Source organism: Ambystoma mexicanum, chromosome 5q (genome assembly GCF_040938575.1).
Source record: "Ambystoma mexicanum isolate Mex_15411 chromosome 5q, UKY_AmexF1_1, whole genome shotgun sequence".
In the NCBI taxonomy this organism is placed as follows: domain Eukaryota; kingdom Metazoa; phylum Chordata; class Amphibia; order Caudata; family Ambystomatidae; genus Ambystoma; species Ambystoma mexicanum.
The window spans coordinates 1,371,621,932-1,371,630,574 of NC_090933.1; positions in this window are offsets into that span (position 1 = coordinate 1,371,621,932).

Genomic DNA, 8,643 nt, shown 5'->3' on the forward strand with positions numbered 1-8,643 from the left:
CCACTTTAAGGGCTTATGGTCAGTTTGCACAGTGAAGTGGGTCCCATAGAGGTAGGGCCTCAGCTTCCTTAGGGCCCACACAACAGAGAAACATTCTTTCTCTACCGTGGACCATCTGAGCTCTCTGTCCTTAAGCTGGCGGCTAATAAAGCCAATAGGGTGTTCCTTACGCTTCTCATCTACTTGTGATAGTACAGCTCCTATCCCAGTGTCAGAGGCGTCCGTCTGCACGATAAAAGGTCTTTGATAATCAGGGGCCCTGAGGACAGGGGCCTGGCACAAGGAGTCTTTTAAGCCATTGAAGGCCTTATCACACTCGTCGGTCCAAGTTACCTTCTTGGGTTTCTTCAGAGTTGTGAGGGCAGTCAGAGGGGCAGCTATGGTGCCAAATTACCTACAATTACGAAATCTTTCCTAACACCCCTCTATGTTCAGATCTGGCAGAGCGTCCCGGATCCATGCACATGGCAGGTGCCATCCGATGCCCCTCTATGTTCAGCTCTGGCAGAGCGTCCATGGCAGGTGCCATCCGATGCCCCTCTATGTTCAGATCTGGCAGAGCGTCCTGGATACATGCGAATGGCTGGTGCCATCTGATGCCGCATCCATGCACCTGGCAAGTGCCTTCCGATGCCCCTCTATGTTCAGATCTGGCAGAGCGTCCAGGATCCATGCACATGGCAGGTGCCACCCGATGCCCCTCTATGTTCAGCTCTGGCAGAGCGTCCAGGATCCATGTACATGGCAGGTGCCACCCGATGCCCCTCTATGTTCAGATCTGGCAGAGCGTCCAGGATCCATGCACATGGCAGGTGCCATCCGATGCCCCTCTATGTTCAGCTCTGGCAGAGCGTCCCGGATCCATGCACATGGCAGGTGCCATCCGATGCCCCTCTATGTTCAGATCTGGCAGAGCGTCCAGGATCCATGCACCTGGCAAGTTTCATCCGATGCCCCTCTATGTTCAGATCTGGCAGAGCGTCCCGGATCCATGCACATGGCAGGTGCCATCCGATGCCCCTCTATGTTCAGATCTGGCAGAGCGTCCAGGATCCATGCACCTGGCAAGTTCTATCCGATGCCCCTCTATGTTCAGATCTGGCAGAGCGTCCAGGACCCATGCGCATGGCAGGTGCCATCCGATGCCCCTCTATAGTCAGATCTGGCAGAGCGTCCAGGATCCATGTGAATGGCTGGTGCCATCTGATGCCCCTTTATGTTTAGATCTGGCAGAGCGTCCAGGATCCATGCACATGGCAGGTGCCATCCGATGCCCCTCTATGTTCAGATCTGGCAGAGCGTCCAGGATCCATGCACCTGGCAGGTGCCACCCGATGCCCCTCTATGTTCAGATCTGGCAGAGTGTCCATGATCCATGCACATGGCAGGTGCCATCCGATGCCCCTCTATGTTCAGCTCTGGCAGAGCGTTCCGGATCCATGCACATGGCAGGTGCCATCCGATGCCTCTCTATGTTCAGATCTGGCAGAGCGTCCAGGATCCATGCGAATGGCTGGTGCCATCTGATGCCCCTCTATGTTCAGATCTGGCAGAGCGTCCAGGATCCATGCACCTGGCAAGTGCCATCCGATGCCCCTCTATGTTCAGATCTGGCAGAGCGTCCAGGATCCATGCACCTGGCAAGTGCCATCTGATGCCCCTCTATGTTCAGATCTGGCAGAGCGTCCACGATCCCTGCACATGGCAGGTGCCATCCGATGCCCCTCTATGTTCAGATCTGGCAGAGCATCCAGGATCCATGCGAATGGCTGGTGCCATCCGATGCCCCTTTATGTACAGACCTGACAGCGTTCAGGATCCATGCGCATGGCAGGTGCCATCTGATGCCCCTCTATGTTCAGATCTGGCAGAGCGTCCCGGATCCATGCACATGGCTGTTGCCATCTGATGCCCCTCTATGTTCAGCTCTGGCAGAGCGTCCAGGATCCATGCGCATGGCAGGTGCCATCCGATGCCCCTCTATGTTCAGATCTGGAAGAGCGTCCAGGGTCCATGCACATGGCAGGTGCCATCCGATGCCCCTCTATGTTCAGCTCTGGCAGAGCGTCCAGGATCCATGCGCATGGCAGGTGCCATCCGATGCCCCTCTATGTTCAGATCTGGAAGAGCGTCCAGGGTCCATGCACATGGCAGGTGCCATCCGATGCCCCTCTATGTTCAGCTCTGGCAGAGCGTCCAGGATCCATGCGCATGGCAGGTGCAATCTGATGCCCCTCTATGTTCAGATCTGGCAGAGCGTCCAGGATCCATGCGCATGGCAGGTGCCATCCGATGCCCCTCTATGTTCAGCTCTGGCAGAGCGTCCAGGATCCATGCGCGTAGGAGGTGCCATCCAATGCCCCTCTATGTTCAGATCTGGCAGCGCGTCCCGGATCCATGCACATGGCTGGTGCCATCCGATGCCCCTCTATGTAGGTGCCATCCGATGCCCCTCTATGTTCAGATCTGGCAGAGCGTCCAGGATCCATGCACCTGGCAAGTGCCATCCGATGCCCCTCTATGTTCAGATCTGGCAGAGCGTCCAGGATCCATGCACATGGCAGGTGCCATCCGATGCCCCTCTATGTTCAGCTCTGGCAGAGCGTCCAGGATCCATGCACATGCCAAGTGCCATCCGATGCCCCTCTATGTTCAGATCTGGCAGAGCGTCCAAGACCCATGCACCTGGCAGGTGCCATCCGATGCCCCTCTATATTCAGCTCTGGCAGAGCGTCCAGGATCCATGCACATGGCAGGTGCCATCCGATGCCCCTTTATGTTCAGCTCTGGCAGAGCATACGGATCCGTGCACATGGCAGGTGCCATCCGATGCCCCTATATGTTCAGATCTGGCAGAGCGTCCTGGATCCATGAACCTGGCAAGTGCCATCCGATGCCCCTCTATGTTTACCCCTGGCAGAGCTTCCAGGGTCAAGGCGCATGGCAGGTGCCATCCGATGCCCCTCTATGTTCAGATCTGGCAGAGCGTCCAGGATCCATGCACCTGGCAAGTGCCATCCGATGCCCCTTTATGTTCAGATCTGGCAGAGCGTCCAGGATCCATGCGAATGGCTGGTGCCATCCATGCCCCTCTATGTTCAGATCTGGCAGAGCGTCCAGGATCCATGCGCATGGCAGGTGCCATCCGATTCCCCTCTATGTTCAGATCTGGCAGAGCGTCCAGGATCCCTGCGCATGGCAGGTACCATCCGATACCCCTCTATGTACAGATCTGGCAGAGCATCCAGGATCCATGCACATGGCTGGTGCCATCCGATGCCCCTCTATGTTCAGATCTGGCAGAGCGTCCAGGATCCATGCACATGGCAGGTACCATCCAATGCCCCTCTATGTACAGATCTGGCAGAGCATCCAGGATCCATGCACATGGCTGGTGCCATCCGATGCCCCTCTATGTTCAGATCTGGCAGAGCGTCCAGGATCCATGCACATGGCAGGTGCCACCCGATGCCCCTCTATGTACAGATCTGGCAGAGGGTTCAGGGTCCATGCACCTGGCAAGTGCCATCCGATGCCCCTCTATGTTCAGATCTGGCAGAGCGTCCAGGATCCCTGCGCATGGCAGGTGCCATCCGATGCCCCTCTATGTTCAGCTCTGGCAGAGCGTCCCGGATCCGTGCACATGGCAGGTGCCACCCGATGCCCCTCTATGTACAAATCTGGCAGAGCGTCCAGGGTCCATGCACATGGCAGGTGCCACCCGATGCCCCTCTATGTTCAGATCTGGCAGAGCGTCCAAGGTCCATGCACATGACAGGTGCCATCCGATGCCCCTCTATGTTCAGATCTGGCAGGCAGAGCGTCCAGGGTCCATGCACATGGCAGGTGCCATCCGATGCCCCTCTATGTTCAGATCTGGCAGAGCGTCCAGGGTCCATGCACATGGCAGGTTCCATCCGATGCCCCTCTATGTACAGATCTGGCAGAGCGTCCAGGATCCATGCACATGGCAGGTGCCACCCGATGCCCCTCTATGTTCAGATCTGGCAGAGCATCCCAGATCCATGCACATGGCAGGTGCCACCCGATGCCCCTCTATGTTCAGCTCTGGCAGAGCGTCCCGGATCCATGCACATGGCAGGTGCCACCCGATGCTCCTCTATGTTCAGCTCTGGCAGAGCGTCCCGGATCCATGCACATGGCAGGTGCCATCCGATGCCCCTCTATGTTCAGCCCTGGCAGAGCGTCCAGGGTCCATGCACATGGGTGCCATCCAATGCCCCTCTATGTTCAGCCCTGGCAGAGCGTCCAGGATCCATGCACATGGCAGGTGCCATCCGATGCCCCTCTATGTTCAGCCCTGGCAGAGCGTCCAGGATCCATGCACATGGCAGGTGCCATCCGATGCCCCTCTATGTTCAGATCAGGCAGAGCGTCCAGGATCCATGCACATGGCAGGTGCCACCCGATGCCCCTCTATGTTCAGATCAGGCAGAGCGTCCAGGATCCATGCACATGGCAGGTGCCACCCGATGCCCCTCTATGTTCAGATCTGGCAGAGCGTCCAGGATCCATGCACCTGGCTGGTGCCACCCGATGCCCCTCTATGTTCAGATCTGGCAGAGCGTCCAGGATCCGTGCACATGGCAGGTGCCATCCGATGCCCCTGTATGTTCAGCTCTGGCAGAGCGTCCAGGATCCGTGCACATGGCAGGTGCCATCCGATGCCCGTCTATGTACAGAACTGGCAGAGCTTCCAGGATCCGTGCACATGGCTGTTGCCATCCGATGCCCCTCTATGTTCAGATCTGGCAGAGCGTCCAGGATCCGTGCACATGGCAGGTGCCATCCGATGCCCCTCTATGTTCAGCTCTGGTAGAGCGTCCGGGATCCATGCACATGGCAGGTGCCATCCGATGCCCCTCTATGTTCAGATCTGGCAGAGCGTCCAGGGTCCATGTACATGTCAGGTTCCATCCGATGCCCCTCTATGGACAGATCTGGCAGTGCGTCCAGGATCCATGCACATGGCAGGTGCCACCCGATGCCCCTCTATGTTCAGATCTGGCAGAGCGTCCTGGATCCATGCACATGGCAGGTGCCACCCGATGCTCCTCTATGTTCAGATCTGGCAGAGCGTCCAGGATCCATGCACATGGCTGTTGCCATCCGATGCCCCTCTATGTACAGATCTGGCAGAGCGTCCAGGGTCCATGCACATGGCTGTTGCCATCCGATGCCCCTCTATGTACAGATCTGGCAGAGCGTCCAGGGTCCATGCACATGGCAGGTGCCACCCGATGCCCCTCTATGTTCAGATCTGGCAGAGCGTCCGGGGCCATGCACATGGCAGGTGCCATCCGATGCCCCTCTATGTTCAGATCTGGCAGAGCGTCTGGGGTCCATGCACATGGCAGGTTCCATCCGATGCCCCTCTATGTACAGATCTGGCAGAGCGTCCAGGATCCATGCACATGGCAGGTGCCACCCGATGCCCCTCTATGTTCAGATCTGGCAGAGCGTCCCGGATCCATGCACATGGCAGGTGCCACCCGATGCTCCTCTATGTTCAGCTCTGGCAGAGCGACCCGGATCCATGCACATGGCAGGTGCCACCCGATGCTCCTCTATGTTCAGCTCTGGCAGAGCGTCCCGGATCCATGCACATGGCAGGTGCCATCCGATGCCCCTCTATGTTCAGATCTGGCAGAGCGTCCTGGATCCATGCACCTGGCAAGTGCCATCCGATGCCCCTCTATGTTCAGATCTGGCAGAGCGTCCAGGGTCCATGCACATGGGTGCCATCCGATGCCCCTCTATGTCAGCCCTGGCAGAGCATCCAGGGTCCATGCCAGGTGCCATCCGATGCCCCTCTATGTACAGAACTGGCAGAGCGTCCAGGATCCATGCACATGGCTGTTGCCATCCGATGCCCCTCTATGTTCAGATCTGGCAGAGCGTTCAGGATCCATGCACATGGCAGGTGCCATCCGATGCCCCTCTCGGTTCAGATCTGGCAGAGCGTCCAGGGTCCTTGCACATGGCAGGTGCCACCCGATGCCCCTCTATGTTCTGATCTGGCAGAGCGTCCAGGGTCATTGCACATGCAGGTGCCACCCGATGCCCCTCTATGTTCAGCCCTGGCAGAGCGTCCAGGATCGATGCACATGGCAGGTGCCACCCATTCCCCTCTATGTTCAGCCCTGGCAGAGCGTCCAGGATCCATGCACATGGCAGGTGCCATCCGATGCCCCTCTATGTTCAGATCTGGCAGAGCGTCCAGGATCCATGCACATGGCAGGTGCCACCCGATGCCCCTCTATGTTCAGATCAGGCAGAGCGTCCAGGATCCATGCACATGGCAGGTGCCACCCGATGCCCCTCTATGTTCAGATCTGGCAGAGCGTCCAGGATCCATGCACATGGCAGGTGCCACCCGATGCCCCTCTATGTTCAGATCTGGCAGAGCGTCCAGGATCCATGCACATGGCAGGTGCCATCCGATGCCCCTGTATGTTCAGCTCTGGCAGAGCGTCCAGGATCCGTGCACATGGCAGGTGCCATCCGATGGCCGTCTATGTACAGGACTGGCAGAGCTTCCAGTATCCGTGCACATGGCTGTTGCCATCCGATGCCCCTCTATGTTCAGATCTGGCAGATCGTCCAAGATCCGTGCACATGGCAGGTGCCATCTGATGCCCCTCTATGTTCAGCTCTGGCAGAGCGTCCCGGATCCGTGCACATGGCAGGTGCCATCCGATGCCCCTCTATGTTCAGCTCTGGCAGAGCGTCCGGGATCCATGCACATGGCAGGTGCCATCCGATGTCCCTCTATGTTCAGATCTGGCAGAGCGTCCAGGGTCCATGCACATGGCAGGTTCTATCCGATGCCCCTCTATGTACAGATCTGGCAGTGCGTCCAGGATCCATGCACATGGCAGGTGCCACCCGATGCCCCTCTATGTTCAGATCTGGCAGAGCGTCCTTGATCCATGCACATGGCAGGTGCCACCCCATGCTCCTCTATGTTCAGCTCTGGCAGAGCGTCCCGGGTCCATGCACATGCAGGTGCCACCCGATGCCCCTCTATGTTCAGCTCTGGCAGAGCGTCCAGGGTCCATGCACATGGAAGGTGCCACCCGATGCCCCTCTATGTTCAGCCCTGGCAGAGCGTCCAGGGTCCATGCACATGGGTGCCATCCGATGCCCCTCTATGTTCAGCCCTGGCAGAGCGTCCAGGATCCATGCACATGGGTGCCATCCGATGCCCCTCTATGTTCAGCCCTGGCAGAGCGTCCAGGATCCATGCACACAGGTGCCACCGATGCCCCTCTATGTGCAGATCTGGCAGAGCGTCCAGGATCCATGCACATGGCAGGTGCCATCCGATGCCCCTCTATGTTCAGATCTGGCAGAGCGTCAAGGATCCATGCACATGGCTGGTGCCATCCGATGCCCCTCTATGTTCAGATCTGGCAGAGCGTCCAGGATCCCTGCACATGGCAGGTGCCACCCGATGCCCCTCTATGTTCAGATCTGGCAGAGCGTCCAGGATCCGTGCACATGGCAGGTGCCACCCGATGCCCCTCTATGTTCAGATCTGGCAGAGCGTCCAGGATCCGTGCACATGGCAGGTGCCACCCGATGCCCCTCTATGTTCAGCTCTGGCAGAGCGTCCAGGGTCCATGCACATGGCAGGTGCCATCCGATGCCACTCTATATTCAGCCCTGGCAGAGCCTCCAGGATCCATGCACATGGCAAGTGCCATCCGATGCCCCTCTATGTACAGAACTGGCGGAGCGTCCAGGATCCATGCACATGGCTGTTGCCATCCGATGCCCCTCTATGTTCAGATCTGGCAGAGCGTCCAGGATCCATGCACATGGCAGGTGCCATCCGATGCCCGTCTATGTACAGAACTGGCGGAGCGTCCGGGATCCATGCACATGGCAGGTGCCATCCGATGCCCCTCTATGTTCAGATCTGGCAGAGCGTCCAAGATCCATGCGAATGGCTGGTGCCATCCGATGCCCCTCTATGTTCAGATCTGGCAGAGCGTCCAGGATCCATGCGAATGGCTGGTGCCATCCATGCCCCTCTATGTTCAGATCTGGCAAAGCGTCCAGGATCCATGCGCATGGCAGGTGCCATCCGATGCTCCTCTATGTTCAGATCTGGCAGAGCGTCCAGGGTCCATGCACCTGGCAAGTGCCATCCGATGCCCCTCTATGTTCAGATCTGGCAGAGCGTCCAGGATCCCTGCGCATGGCAGGTGCCATCCGATGCCCCTCTATGTTCAGCTCTGGCAGAGCGTCCCGGATCCGTGCACATGGCAGGTGCCACCCGATGCCCCTTTATGTACAAATCTGGCAGAGCGTCCAGGGTCCATGCACATGGCAGGTGCCACCCGATGCCCCTCTATGTTCAGATCTGGCAGAGCGTCCAGGGTCCATGCACATGACATTTGCCATCCGATGCCCCTCTATGTTCAGATCTGGCAGAGCGTCCAGGGTCCATGCACATGGCAGGTGCCATCCGATGCCCCTCTATGTTCAGATCTGGCAGAGCGTCTGGGGTCCATGCACATGGCAGGTTCCATCCGATGCCCCTCTATGTACAGATCTGGCAGAGTGTCCAGGATCCATGCACATGGCAGGTGCCACCCGATGCCCCTCTATGTT